Source organism: Nomia melanderi, chromosome 7, assembly GCF_051020985.1.
Source record: "Nomia melanderi isolate GNS246 chromosome 7, iyNomMela1, whole genome shotgun sequence".
Taxonomy (NCBI): Eukaryota; Metazoa; Arthropoda; class Insecta; order Hymenoptera; family Halictidae; genus Nomia; species Nomia melanderi.
The window spans coordinates 8,620,518-8,636,617 of NC_135005.1; the positions used below are offsets into that span (position 1 = coordinate 8,620,518).

Here is a 16,100-nt window from a genome sequence, read left to right on the forward strand (position 1 = left end):
TCTTTATTTTTTCCTGATCTAATCGTACGAATACGAGCCCGACCTCCGGCTTTACTTCACGGTGAAAAACCCACCTACCGCCCTCTCACCCGTCCCCAGAACCGATCCACCCCGGTCAGGGGACACCCTCCACCTTCCGGAGCACCATCACTTACGGATCAATAGGGTATGGAAGATAAACGCACCTAGAGGGGATTTCGAGGGGCCGCCGGCCGAAAGGAGGAGGAGAAAGAGGAAACGCAAATGGCATTCGCGGCAGACTACCAGACTCTTGTCAACAAGCTACGGGAATCTTTCTGTTGTTGTTGTCGTGGCTAGGGATTTTTGCGGTTTCTAACCTTTGGGTACGTTTCGTTTGCAGTGTATTTTTTAAGAGTTTGTACTACAAAAGTTTGTTACTAGGAATGTTCAATGTTCTTTTGTGGGATAATCCTTTGAAACTTGATATCGATTTTTGAAAGAGGAACCGAACTACTTTATTTTAATGTTATATGTATTAAGGTGTTGTACAAAAATTATCTGAAAACGATTTCCGGAGCGCAAAGGGATGGAAATGGTTACACGGTAGCATTTAAATGTTCGGTTGTGCAATTATTTGGTAAGATTGCATTTTAATCGTGCAGTTTGAGAAGTAACTTATTTCTTATTGACTATTCATCCACGATATCACAATTCATTTAATGTGTTCTGTACTGATATTCAACATTCTGAGAGCACACTATTGATTCTCGCACTCTGAAGTATAACAATTGATAACAGAACAGTAATCAATTTGAATTCAGAAAACTCAAGTAACATTTATGTTTGTCAAATTCTATTTAAAATCTTCACCATAAGCTGTAACATTCATCAATATTCCAAAATCCCTCACACTAACTGAAAAACTGAAGCATTCGATTATCCCGACGTTCTCCATTGGAAAAACAGGTTGTACCGCCATACTCCCGTAAATAGTATTGATATTCCTCCGGCTCGAACGAAGAGGACCAATCTCGGTATCAAGATGAGCCCCCTAAAATATATTTGGGACGAATCTCACGGCGTTATCGCGAGTATCTCGCAGAACCGAAGGGAGGACCTTATTCAACGTCATTTCTTTTATCGATGAACGAGATGGAGGCCGAGTTCTCTCCTCGAAGAAGGAAATCGTTAGGAGAGCGACATGCAAATTCGTTCGAAAGTTTCGCCCACCTCTGGCTCTAGCACCCTCTGGGCAAGAAAACCGGGACAGGGCCGGGATGAGGAGGGCGGGGAGGACCCTCGAAGAAGACGAAGTAGCAGCGGGAAAAGCAGCAGAGGAAGATAAAGACGGGGGAAGGTGGTCGCAAATGTTTTCTGTTCCTGGCTGCCAGCTCTCTATTTATGCGGCCGAAATCGCATCGCCCTGGAAATGAAATGTCGCGTCGCGAGGAATACGTCCGGGGCAGGGAAGAACGACTGTACGCGAGGAGAGACGGTGATATACGCGAGACCTCCGTTTTCGCACGACCTCCTCGTTCCGAGAAAAATCGGAGATATGGCTCGGATCCCCGGGCCAACTCGAATCCTCGAGCGTTTCGAGCGTCTCGAGCTGTACGATCATCGAAGATGAGACTGTTTGTTAGGCTGAACAGCGTGAAATCTGTGCTTGGCTATTATATTTAGAGCTGAAAGCTATTAGGACAGTGTCTGTTGGGATTTTTAACGCTAGAAGTACTTACATACCGTCAAAATGACGGGTTACAGTTTCCTTATTTCACGATTATTGATACCTCAATGGTGTTAAGTGTCTGACATGATTTGGAAAATAAATAGTTTCACTTGAATACTGCAATGAATATATGCGCCGTTTATCTTGAAAATGGTGTGAATTCATTAAAAAAAAGAAACATGTGTTAAAAACTAAAGAGATAACGCAGAATTGGAATTGGTGTAAGCATTAACTTGGTTCTTTTGGAAAGTTCTTTTACTTTCGAAATAAATGTGAAGAAACCTGGAAAATATCTATTACAATTTTTATAAGAATTACATATTAATTAAACGAAATGCTTGGTGGTAGTTCTAATGTTAACTCCTTGCATTCTGATCTCCTTTAAAAGTAAAAACTATTTTATTGTTTGTAATGCATTAGGGAAAGTAAAATATTTTACGGTTATATTATATCTAAGTTTGCTCTGATATGTTATTACTGATAATAGGAAACTGATGTTTATTGGATGTGAAAAGATTAAGTGGCATTAAGATTTGTTTTACACGTTGTAACATTTTATTCAGTCCAACATAAATATAATGCCGCAACTTATAACTTTGAATAACAAAATCTATAGGATTGATTTCAGTTTCTTTATGTAAAGTGTAGCGAACGTGTTAAGTTTATTTGAAATCTTCGACACTAATTTGGTGCGATATTGTAGGGCTAGGGGTTGAGACGCTGCAATTGTTGCTACTTCTGTGTCCACAATTCTTTTGACATTTTGTCTAATCGATGATAAGTCGCATCTTGGGAATAGGCTTTTGGAGATTGCAATTGAGGCGACTGCTTTATTTTCGGAAATTTTGTTTGTTAGAGATGGTCATAAAAGGATGATGATGTGTTACATGTTTTGATAATTAGGAAGACTTTTGGATTAATGTAATCATACTTCGAGTATATTTGAGAAACGAAGATTTATAAAATTGTGGTTACAAGAATTTTTATGTTGCGTTAACTCTAAAGCTGCATACGCGTCGGTTTGACGAAGGAATAGAACAAAAGCCAGGATGGTATGGGTACGGCTTAAGTCATTCTGTATATTGGAAAGTCTAGGACACGATTGGACTCCTGAAGTTGGCTCAAAGCTCTCCGCTCGAATGTTCTGCTTCCAGTGTAGTGAAGATCAAAGAAGAAAAATCTCTTTGTCTTCAGCCGGGGATTTCCCGGATACCTCGGAGAGCAAGGAATATTAAAATCTGGAGAATTAAATTTTGAGATCACAACGAAACTCTCTTCCAGGAATGCTCAATTCAAATTCAAATTTCAATCCCCTTTCTTTGTTACCATTTGAGTTCACGATGTAAGGGTCCTTTATTAATATTTCAATATTTGTGAAGTTGAAAAATGGGAAGTGTTTGTTTCTTTCGTTTGGAATAAGTATGTTAATTGTGAAACTGAATTTATTGATTAACGGATGTAACAATTAAATCGTGGTATTGTTTTCTTCAATTAAAACTGTTTATTATTAAGTCTTTTGGCTATGTCAAATACAAGATCAGTTTTATATATTCCTTGATTTGGAAACGGTTTACGTTTTACAATTTTATATTAAATAATGCAAATGGTAAATGACAAACACAAAGCCTTCAATGTTAGATCGTTCGTTTATTTTTAATAGTATTATTTTTAATATTTCGTTTTTAGTTATGATTTTAGCTTTTCTCAACTTTGTCGTACGTTTTCGAATTCCTAAAAACGATCGTGGTATGTTTCTGGGAAGTTTTTGATACTCTGTTAACATTTTCATTAGTGTTATGGTGTTAAAAAAAATGAATCTGCGCACTGGATGTCATTATTCTGTGAGAAAAGTAATAATGAAAACGTTTCAACGTTTTCCAAATAAAGAACCCACGGAACAGTAGAATAAAAATTACACCATTACTGTACATTCTTTTTCGGGATAATCTCTTTGGGCATTTCATTAGCGATAAAAGCATAGTACCAGTCTCTTGTCATTAATGAGAATGTACAATATCGCTCAAATATTCAATTATTTCGTATTTAATAAAGAATTACCTTCAAAAATTGGAAGGAAGTGAACATTTTTCATTGTTTCTATCTAACAATTTCATTTTTCGTATACGAATAAAATAATTACGAAAATTCATGCCAACTAAAAATTAACATGTTATATTAAAAACGGTATATGAGATAATTAAGTAAATGCATACATTAAATAAATACAAACGAATATTTAGCTCATGTTTTCATAAGAATATGTGTAGCAAATATTATTCCCAAGAAACCGGCTAACTATTTATTTAATACTTTCAAAAAAGGATTTAAAAAAATCCGTCGGTGTTATTTAAACATTTCATAATTTCCAACACAGGAAAAGAATTTTGTGGTCATTAGAAATACATATTTACCTCAAATGTTAACAATCGATAATAGCAAAATTATACGATTCCTATGCAACGAACGATAAAAAAGTGTATCAAACTTATCCATAAATCTTTTTCACGAGTCATGTCCAGTATCACAAGGCAAATAATTAATCTCCGTTTAATAGTAACATTTGTACCACAACAAGGTAGCGTTTATTTCACGAACCATCCGAATAATTATCCATCCGCCTGTATTTTCAACAGTCAGAAGTTCAAAATATAAATTCACTATTACATAATAAGCTGTATTCACATAATAACTTACCGATTTCCAAATGTTCATTATCTTTATGTAGCGAAACGTTCGTAATCAACACCATTCAAAACGTACAATTAGTTCGATCTTGTACATAACCCGAACGAAACAGTTTGCCATTAAAGCATCTCGCGGCTGAACGAGACTGAAGAATTAATGAAAACGTACCAGCAAAATATTCCCGTGTGGAGGACGGAAACCGTCCGGCCGGCCGGCTGTTTATAGACAACAAATTTCCACAGTATCCAATTATTTTGACATCCCTCCCCATAAATCTCGCAAAACGCGAGATAACGCGGCTTCGGTCGGGCAGCGTGAACGGCGGATCGCGGGGCCGGGCCGGCTCGTTTTTCAAGCTTCGTGAATTTTTATCGCGCCGCGGCGTGCCATATTTCCCCGGCCACCCGATAGATTTTCGGCTGCGCGAAAATACCGTCGGGCAAGATAAAACGAAACGGAACAAGAGAAAGAAAGTAAAACGGGGAAAAGAAAAACAAGGAAACAATACTGCTCGGTTTCGGATCACCGCGGCCGTCCACCGACTTCCTCTCCTTCACCTCGATCCTCTCGTTCTATTTTCTATTCCCTCTCTTTCCCTCTATCTCTCTCTCCCCATCTCTTCCTCCTTTTTTTTTCAATCGCCGGCATGCCGTCGACACGGGGGCGGATGGCAATATTCGAAGCGAATCGAGCCGAGCCCGCTTAATATCAGCAGATCGAGGCACAAATGAATATTCATTAAACACATTTTTCCGATTTTAATTACATCCCCTAAGCGGATCTGGCCTGGGCTTACGCAGCGGTTCCTCCCCGCTCCCCTTCTGCCGTCCACCACCATTTTTCTACTATTCTAGCCCCGCCGCGTCTCCCGTTTCCTCTCCCGTTTCTCTACTTTCTCTTTCGATCCGGCTCGTCCCCTTTCTTCCCTTTCGTTCCACCCGCTACCCGCCTTACCCGTTAACTACCATCTCTCCGGCCCGTTCCGCCCGTTTCCTCTGTTCGCTTTTACGTCGTGCCCGCTTTAATGAAACCCGCCGCGGCCCAGGAACAACGAATACCATTATTAATATCACCGGTCTTATCTTTCGGCGCAATAAAGAATTACTTTGTTATTAATTCCGATGTTCGCCCCGGCCACCGACGAAATTGCCGTGCCGAAGCATCGAAGCGGAGATGCCCGTCGAAGGGTGTCCATGGGTGCTTCCGCGCCGGGATTCTTGCGATTTAATTCGCGAAAAAAGACAGCTCGCCGACGCGGAAACGCACGGTCGTGCTCCGTTTGATGTCCCCGATTTCGAGCGGCGACCGGTTAAGCAAATTTTCTCCGTCGCTTGGTGCACTGCTGGGGAAAACTTTCGATTTCGACATCGAGAGTCTTTAGGACGGTTTATCTTCTATTCTTTTTACAAAGGGTTTGATGTTTCTTTTTGATTGCTGTTAGTGAGTTGCGAATGTTCGTGTGAACTCGTGTTTCTGTAAATGGGTATGTGGAATCGAGATTGCCGAATAAATGTATTTCTTTTGTATTTATAAAGTTTCATTTGGGTCGATGTAGAAGAAGATTTTAATCTATTTTTAAAGTTTGTATTTTATTATCTTTTATATAGATTTGCTGGGTACATATGTGTAAAATTTGCGGGCTGAACGCTATAGATTCGAAGTAGTATTAAGGTAATGGTTACTGGTAATTTAAGCAGAAAGATTGTACCGTTTGTTGTTCGATACATCTTCGATTTAGTATTAAACAAGTTCTATTGTTGATTTATATGGCGCGTACTTCGCGTGTAACAGCAGAAAATTTGAAAGTGTAATTTCTGACGGAAACGTATTTTGTATCATAATCATATTTCTGTTATTCTAAATAACCTCCGCTGCATATAATATAATAAGAAACAATGAACAATAAACAACGAATAAAATTTCATCGCATCAACAACCTGTGCACACAACAACTTCAACAACGAATGACCAAAAAACAATTAATTATTATGGTTTTATTCAAATAAAGTTTCACCCGCATAACGTCCAACATCGGTCATAGATTAATGACAGATCGTAGCTGAGTTAACACGTTGACTGCTGGTAGTCATCGACATCCGAAACTTCCAAACTACTTGAAAACAACTACAACAAGAAAATCGATGTCGAATAAAAACATTTAGCCTTTTGAGTATCAAGCGGCGCAATCGCGTTTTTCCGTTACACCGCTTAAAAGTACCAGCCTATCGGTTCGTAGAGTAAAATTAAGCTTATTTGTCTTCCTTCCAATTAGTCATTTTTATTTTCTTACTACCCGCTTGGAAATGGAAAAGATGGAACGATTGCAGTAGGTAGTATTTTCCTATATAAAACTAGAAAAGCGTAATTCAGTTTCTCAGCTGAAACTAAAGAAGTGCAACCGTGGCGCTTGGAATTTTTCGACCGGGTTGTCGCAAAAATTCGAATGGTTAGTAATTGAAATGGCCAGATAATATCGTAACATAAGTAGACAATACCAAATTATGAACGATTATTTCCACTACCATATGCGTCAATTACAAAAAGAATAAATATTATTCCACAAAACGCCGAAAAATTCTAGTAACAGCCAAGGTGTTGAACAATCGTTCCGCTCGTTCCCGATCCTTCTTCCCATCTCCAGACACCCCCGAATTTTTCTTTGTGCCCGCGCCTTCCCCCATTCGGCGTCGCCGTTACACAGGACACCGCGCACACATGACGCGATGGCGAATGGTGAACGCCGCACGCATGCGCGAGCCGCTCTTTTTTTCCTCTCTCCTCTTCTTTCCCGTACTCCACCCTACAGGCTACTCGCAAGACGAGGGTTTGGTTTGGTTTGGCGGTCGGGGGTGCGGGTCTGCGAGGTAAGGGTGTTGCCACGGGCAACGCTAACGAGCTCCATGAGCGACGTTAGATAGAGCAACACACCCCCATGTACCCTTGGAATTCACCACCCCTCTTCCAGCCGCCACCCCCTTTCCACCCTCCGCCCCTCCCGCCCCGTAACCCCTGTGCTACGACAAACCCCGTAGAAAGTTGGTTATGTATAAATACTCTCTCTTACGCGGCTACCGTCTATGCAATACGAAGGACGAGAGGATGTTGAAAAACGAAGAGGAGAACGCGGCACGTTGTTCCAGCGTGTACTCGTCGATTCGAACCGGATTTTTTTCTTTTTGCACGCGTAACGGACGTAATTTAACCATTTTTCTGTTCGGGCTTCAGTTTTTCTTGCGGGAACAGCTTGCTGTTTTGTACCCCCACCGCCGCGTCCCTTTTTCTTTTATCCCGTCGATCTGTAAAGTTGATTGTAGGGTACGGGAACTAATTGAGATTTGTTTTTTAGTGGATTTTAAGGGATGAATGGCATGCTTGCGAGATTGAAAGGATTCGAGGATGGATTTTATGGCGTAATGATTTTTCAACGTGCCCTTTTCGCGAGATCCGTTGCGTTTTATGATAGGATTGCGTGATAATGCATTGATTGTTACGGTTATCGATGACCCGAGCTACCTAATTACTTGAAAGTAACTCGTAAGACAGCTTAGAATAAAAATGTTCAATAGCGTGAATAACTAAATAATAGTGTAACCTAAGAACTGTGATACGAAGTAACTAATTATCTCTTTATATCTTTGCTACAAGAGAATAAGCGATACATAAGACGCTAAGGTTTTACGTGGCAGTCAACGTGTTAACGCGTGTTCAAGCGTCTGCGGTGTGTCACGGATCAGGAAGGAATTAATTTGTCCTGAAAGGGTTCTTTCTTTTAGGAAGATGTTCAGGGTGAGGATCGCACAGCTAGGGGTGAATCAACGGGGGTTTACCGGCCGCGACGAGCCGTGGGAGGGTGATTGTCGGAGCGGGAAGGCAATTACGTAATCAAGTAATTAGTCCCTGACCCCGGTTAACAGGTTTCACCGTGCCACTCAGCCGTCCCGATTTCCTACTGAATCCCGAGTTCCTTTCCTTTCCATTCCTACGCGTGTAACTGCTTTGTATTAATTACAAGTTCACCTCTAAATTGGCTTACACTGTATTGGAAGACAACAGCGTTGAACGGTGAAGCACAGGAAGAAGTAATCTCCACGGAGAAAACAATTCTATATTCTTAACCCCTTTTCCGATAATATTGAGTCAGACCCGTGATGAACATTTTCAATGGAATTCAACAAATCTAAATGTTATTTACTTATTTTTTGTGTAGATGTAGTATTACTTGTTGAGTATCAATCTTTAACCTTAAGAGTAAACGTGGACACAGAATAAGCATCGAATTATTTTCTTCTTCTACTAAATTATTAACGTAGTTTTATCAAGCACAGTTGTGTAATAAATCATAGGGGTTAACGGTATGAAATTATAATATCAATCACCTTTGCGTGTCTGCTTTATAAGACTCGAACGGATTTCAGTTTTCTTATTCCGAAATTATTGATATCTCGAAAGTGTCAAATATCCGAAACGAGTTAAAAAATAAGTTTCACTTGAATGATAATCATGCACACACGAAGAAACCGAAAAAGATCTACTGCAATTTCTAAAAGGATTACACATTAATCAGATTAAACGCTCGGTAGTTCTACCGTTAAAATCAGGTTGTTATTACCTAACAACACATCGCACAATACATAAAATAAATCCGCTACATCTCCAGCAGCAACAACGCTTCACCTATTCCCACTCTTCCCCTACACACTTCGTTTCCATGCAATTACACGGTACACCGTCCGAAAGATCCAACATTCAAACCCGACGCAACGTGAAAAGGTCGAGGAAACAGTTTCTATTTAATTGACTTATCCGTCGGTCGATTCCGCTAATTCCAAAGTTATTTCGCGGGCTGCAGTGTTTCCCGATTCGCCGAAAAAAGAAGAAGAGACGTGGGGTGGGAGAAAGAAAGAGGAAAAGAGGGAACACGGGCGAGTTCGTTGCAGCGAAACAAGTATGAAATGAGCGGGGGGTGAACGGGGGCGAGAGATAGTAAACGAAAGTTTGCGCAAATTAAAAGACTCCCTTTAAGCAGCGGTATCGTTGAGTGAAATTGTTCGCGTTCGTCCGGTACGAGAGCGAGCTCGACCGATTCCTCCCGGCGTCAGCGCAGCAACGTGGCGGATTCTACCGCTGGCGAAAGTTGCGCGAATATTTTCGCTCGTCACGCGACAGAACGAGACGTCGCCGAATAGTTGCGCGCGGATACCGCGATGGAGTGGCCGGGCCCTTTCATTTTTTTTCTCCTTCGCCAGGACGGAGTTCATGTAGAAATATTTATTGGAGCGAGAAATGCGACAAGGGTGCCCCGGCGGCGGACCGCTTTTTCCCTCCCCTCTCCCCCCCGCGGCACGAAAGTTCCGAACAAATTTTTAAAAGCACGATATAAAGACTAGATGAGGCAACGGGAGGATGGGCAAACGAGTTTCGCAAAAATTGGAGAGTTCCTTTCCACGAACACGGTAAATCGTTATATTTGAACTGCGTACAACGCGCGGGATAAAAAAAGGGTGGCCGAGAGAGGGAGAAAGAAGGGGTGAGACGGAGAGGGAGGAATTCTATTCCTCTGCTCTTGGAGCCGCGTATGATTTCGTCTAATGAGATACTCGTGTGTCGGGGGGAGGGGGACGTTAAGCATTGCGACGTGAGTTTTTGTTTTCCGGAGATCAAAAGGATCGTGTTCTGTACGCGAGTGTCTTTGAAATTGTCGGCTACGATTATCGAGTGGGAATTGTTAGTTGAACAAATGGGGGACAGAGGTAATTGAGAGGATCGGGTGATTTGGTTGATTGCGGTTCGCGGTGGGTATTAGCGTTAGGTTTACGGAATCAGTTAGTTTGATGTGTATTCAATTTTATGAATATTATTTTGATTGATGCAATTACGCGGATATGTATCGCAATTGTTTATTGTTAACTATTAATATTCAAAATGTAAATAAATGGATATAAATTTGTTTAGGAACGATGGAATAAACTGTACTAGAAATACTGGTAAACCTAGTGTTAAGAATGGGAACCAGTGAAGGTATGGTCATGTTAAACCTTTCTGTAACATCGAGTCAGACTCGTCATGAAAAGTTTCAATCGAAGCTTTTTATTTTATTGTTTATTATCAGTGTTTAACCTTTAGAGTACACGTAGACAGAATTAAAATCGAATTTTTTTGTTCGTTTAGTAAATTATTAACGACAAAGTAGTTTTATCAAACATAATTGTAAAAGAAATCATAGAACAGGGGATTAAGGGTTTTGAATGTATATTATTAATGACGGTGAAAAGCAAAAACCAGTAGCAGAATGATATCTGTTGATTTTTATGAAGTTCTGGTATAAAATGTAATATATTCAGTTTTACTGCCACATTTCGTTGGAGGACCCAATCAGGTCTTAAATAACCGATGTCTTCAAACATGTTTTTCCAAATGCAATGGACTTTACTAAACCTAATAGAAATAACTAACAAACAACATAAATTAAAGGCTGACAAGCTAAACAACGTCTCTGACAAATTGGATCAAAATAGTCAAGTCACTATTGAATCTCACCATCCAAGAATTTATCTTATAACAACGTGTTAGACTTGTGGTGAAGATGTTAAACAAAATTTAACAAACATAAATATTAGTCAACTCTCTTGAATGGAAATAAAAGATTATTTTTCTGTTGTTAGTAATTACATTTTAGAGCAAACATAATATACCTAGAATTATTCTCTTTCAATAAATTATAAATGGCATAGTCCTAATTATAATTGAAAAAAAATCGTAGGGCAAGAAGTTAAATCGCATTATAAGAAGAACAATTGAAATAAAATGGAATGATGAATAATTTGATCCTCGTTCGTAAATTATATTAATTTATGTTGCGAGTAAATGAATAAAACACTCGGGAAACATATTTGTCTCCCTCATATAAAAGGAATTATGTCAAGAGTTGTCTGGGAATTTAGAATATTTCATATCTTCTTTGTTCCACGGTGAACATTACAGGCACCGCGTCGTCGTCCCAAGAAATGAAAAAAATCCCGTGATCACACAGGATACAAGAGGGTGACTCAAGGGGTGGGGATTAACATTGAAGGCAAGAAGAAAGAAGAGACCGAGGGAACCTTACTTATTGCTATGTTTTAATATAACGATGCTGTAACGATGCTTCGTCTGCTGTTGCGTTTACCGTTGTCCTCTCTTGTTTTTTCCCATCATCCCCGTCGTAATTTTTGCTTGGATAATTCAGAGTATTCGGCGTATCCCGATACATCTGCTTTACCGTTATAAAATATTCACACCCGTTACTTGTAGTCTTCGAGATTCAATAACACTCCGTTTTTCAAATATTAACATGCAATTTTCATTCATGATAAATGAAGAGTGTTCTGGTTTTTATCAACTTCTATTTTTCATTCTAAACGAAACTTATTTTATTTTATTTCTAATCTACTTTATTCAGTATATGGAAAGGTTTTATATAATGTATAGTTGTGCATTTTTCTTTATTATTCGCATGAAGAGTTCGTGTTTATAAATTATTATTAAAAAATGCGAGTAAAATATTATTTTACGATTACAATGGTTATACTTGTAAAAATAGTAATGACCATTGTATCTCCTACACACATCCTAGAAACAAACTAAGTGTGTCAAATTACTGTTCCCTTAAAATAGAAAAAATTGCACGGTACACATTTTTTAATTATTCTTTAATTAATTTTTTAAATTGCACTTATAGATTAAAATGAAATACTTTTCGAGCACAAGTAAAAGCTGTTATAAATAACATCCTATCATTGTTATGTGTATAGTAATGTATATAAAAAGACTGTCTTATGATAATAATCGTCAATACTAAATTGAATAAATGCTTCGAAAATTAGTGTTACCAATCGTTTCATTTTTAAGTAGATATTAAAATGAAATTTGCATGACGTAAATTTTAGCTAGCCATTGTCTAGGATCAAGAATCTATTGCATAAATTATTTCGTAATTTTATTGACGCCCTCGAAAGACTATGAGCTGCATTTAGATTTGAATAGGACTGAAAGGACAAAGATATCCCAGTAGTCAAGGAGAAATGATCAACGAGAAGGGTCACAGGCGGTGGCGTATTCTCTCTCGATTATTGTGCATGGCACAAAGCACAGGTTTTTCTCTATTTCTGTCCATTCCCCTTTCTACTTTGAGACCTCTATATCAGTTTCTCTATTTGCTGGCTTCGTTTTGGTGAATAATATCGCCTTGGATATAATAATACTCCCGCACAAAATACAATACGATATTTTCTCTTGCTAAATTATCACTGTGTTGCTTTTTCAAGCTTCCGTTCCTTTCCACCTGATTTGGTCTCCTGCCTTCCTTACACCCTCTTTTTGACGATTCCGCTAACCCTGTGCTTAATGATTTTCTTTCTTGACTTGGAGCTTATCCTTTGACAAATGTATTTTTTTCTATATTTTATATTATAATTATAATTTCTTACTAGAAACATGTGTGTTAAAAATAAATTATTTTAGTATCATTTCACTGTGTCTCTCCGTTGCTTAATATCGTAACTGTTAGTTTCGTGTGAAAAATTTGGTATGACCGTCAATATGGTCCATTATCCATTTTGTATGTATACATTTAAGGGAGAAGATTTCTGAAGTAGGTGACATGCAAAGAAACAATTTAATTTAGAAAAAAATAGTTTCATTGAAAATGGTGTTTTTTTTTTTAATGAAATTTAGTCAAATATTGTTATGTACATAAACAGAAATTACCGGGTGGTACAAAAATATATATGTAGTCTCTAGGATATTAATCGTATTTATAAAATCAATTGTTCAAGTGCAAATATTTTTGCAATGTCACTTGCTTAAGAGTTTACTTAAATGTTCACTTTAGCCATACTATTCACAACTTCAGTCACATATTTATTCTAAATAACCTTACGCACGAAGTTCCATCGAAAACGACACGTTCAATTAAAATGGCGTCCGCCAAAACTCCCAAAAGACATTTCAACGCCATGTACAGTAAAACTCCGTATAATGCGATTAAAATATTCCGCATTACAGGGTTTCACGTTCACGTAAAATTCCTCTTTGGATACTGGTCCAACTCGTATTAACCCCCTGAACTGAAATGACAAGTCCCACTCGCGCGTGATATCAGCGTGGAAATAGATTTCGTAAATTATTTTACCAATATCCTGTATCGTAACTAAAATAATTTCCCTATTTTCATAAATAAATTTCATTGAAGCTGTAATATTTCAATTTTCTTTAAAATAGTCGTGTCCACAGGGTTGCGACAAATGACAGCTTAAGCAGTAATGTTTGATTCCAAATAAATCGTCAGGCAATTAGTTAACCCTTTGAGGACGAATGTTGACATTTCGGTGAGATGAAATTGTCATGCTTCGAAGACTAAGTTGCAAATAAATGCTTTAATTACTCAAACAGCAAGAGATCAGTACATAGTTTCTGTTTTTTCTATTATTTAAGCAACTGATATATAATTTAGCTTCATACTTTGAAGGTTTTGTATATTTCAAAGAATCTTCGTCCGCGAAGAGTTAAGTTGATCCCCTGCTTATATCAGTTTCTTATGGAAAATCTCACTTTCATATCATATTATATTTTGCCACTAGTTTTTAATCGCTTTAGGATGGCCCACTGTAAATAGTACCGTACACGTTACTCGTACTTCCACTACGAAGTGCACAGAAACAATCTCACCAAAAAATCTCTGAGAAAGGATCTAAAATCAAATTTATGTGGATCCGCGGCCATGTAGGAATAACCGGCAATGAAAAAGCTAATGGCTAAAAAAAATGGCTAATTCGAACATCAGAAGACTCGCTAAAACTAAGAAGAAAACAAGTAACCATGTCAAGAATAAAAATTGGACATTCTAAAATTTCTTCTACAGAATTTCAAAAAATCCTCATCAATCCTCTACAATGTCCATAGAACATTTAATCTTCCATTATGCAGAACACGATCTCCGTAATAAATGTAAACTAGAATCTACGTTCAAGGACAACTTAAAAGTTGAGAAAACGCAGGATCTACTTAAATTTATCAAGGAAACCAAACTGATAAATCAGATAATGTAATCCAGCCGCTAATAACCTAGTATCTAGTTGATGCGACATAAAACTCCAAAGAGAAAAGAAAAAAAGAAGAAACAATCTGCTTCGTCAATCTACTATCTTGAATGATAAATGTTTTCATTCCGCGATGCCATCGAAGTGTGGCACCTCTAAATCCAATTCCTATAATGCCAGCCGCCCCCGCCGCCCCGAATCCTCACTGCATCTTTCGCTGCAAAGAGGACGGGCGAAAGGGGAATAAGTGGTAAGCTTCGCCAAACAAACCCAGGAACGAGGGATTCGCGGCGTTCTCAGCGATTTGAAAAAACGGGTTTCCACTACGGCTACGATTCTCCTCGCGACTGAAAATTCTCGCCCCCATGAAGAAGAGCTCGGTATAATAACGCGAAACGCGCGGGGCGTGCGTCTTTCGGATACATTTCGGCCGATTGAAACGGCGCGGCGAGGAACACGGTGGAAATCCTTGCAGGATATACGGGGCGGGATCTCTCTGCTCTGGTTTGTGCCCAAGCAACGCTCATAACATTTCATTTCGAGAGGAATATAAATTTCGACGGGCGGAGGTTTAAGCTGACAAAGCGAGTAATTTCATCGCCGGACCCGGCTCCTTTGAAAAAGATACCGGATACGCGGAAAATTACGAAATCACGGGAGTAAAATGACAAGGGGGCACAATATTTCGCGTGCTTCCTCCTGGCCTGTGCGAGCAAAGGATTTAAGGCGTCTTCGTATCAACATTTTGGTCGGGGAAGAATATTTCGAGTGTGCGAATATTGGCGATGGTGATTATCTGCAGCTGTTTAAGTAAATTCATAGTTTTAAGGATACAACTGGAAAAGTAGAATACGATGGAGAATAGCTTTTTTCTGAATACTTTAAAATGCTTTACATTTTCGCTATTTTATACATTTTCCTGTCTAACTTTGCAGTTATAAGTTTCTTATGAGTACACAAAGGCTAGTCTAATCATCAGTAACGTTTCCGATCAATTTTGCTAGTTCCAATGAATTTTATTTATTGTCAATTTCAACTATTTCAAACGCGAAGGAATGTTCCTCTACATAACATTTCACAAACTCACGAAGTGCAACAACCATCTCATCAGAAATAAAGTTAAATTTACAGCACAACCATAATTAAATCTATCCATCTAATAAACTACAATATCAACAGAACACCTACAACCCCACCCTGCTTCCAACACCCAAGTCCAATACCAAATACAAAATATAAAAACCCCAACTAACAAACGAGGTCACGCAAGACAGCCTCAAATCAGATCCATCACAACCGATTACCTCAAACCAAACAGAAAAAAACAATTACAAAGTCTCGCGAAGATCGTCCAGAAAATTCTCAGTCCCACCGAGCTCCTACTTTTTAAGGGCTTCGTCGCATCGCGTCGCGCACAAATCCGCGGAGGAAGAGTCACACACAGCTCCTGTCGCAAAATAATCCCCTATACCGGCTTATTGATCAGATCACAAGTCGTTGGAGCACGCCACCCCGTTTCGTCTACCCGCCCGCTCGCTCGCCCGCCCCTCCGCCACCGCCGCCGCCGCCGTCGCCCGCCCCCCTCGCTGCCGGCTCAGGAACCGGGCATTTTTATTCGTGCAGTTTCACCCTCCGTCCTTCCTTCCATC

General features: G+C 39.1%; 1 protein-coding gene across 4 annotated transcripts in view; it reads right to left on the minus strand.

Annotated features, from left to right (window-relative positions):
* Positions 1 to 16,100, minus strand: part of LOC116424171 (UPF0489 protein C5orf22 homolog) — a 749,516-nt gene that overhangs the window by 21,008 nt on the left and 712,408 nt on the right. The window lies entirely within an intron of this gene.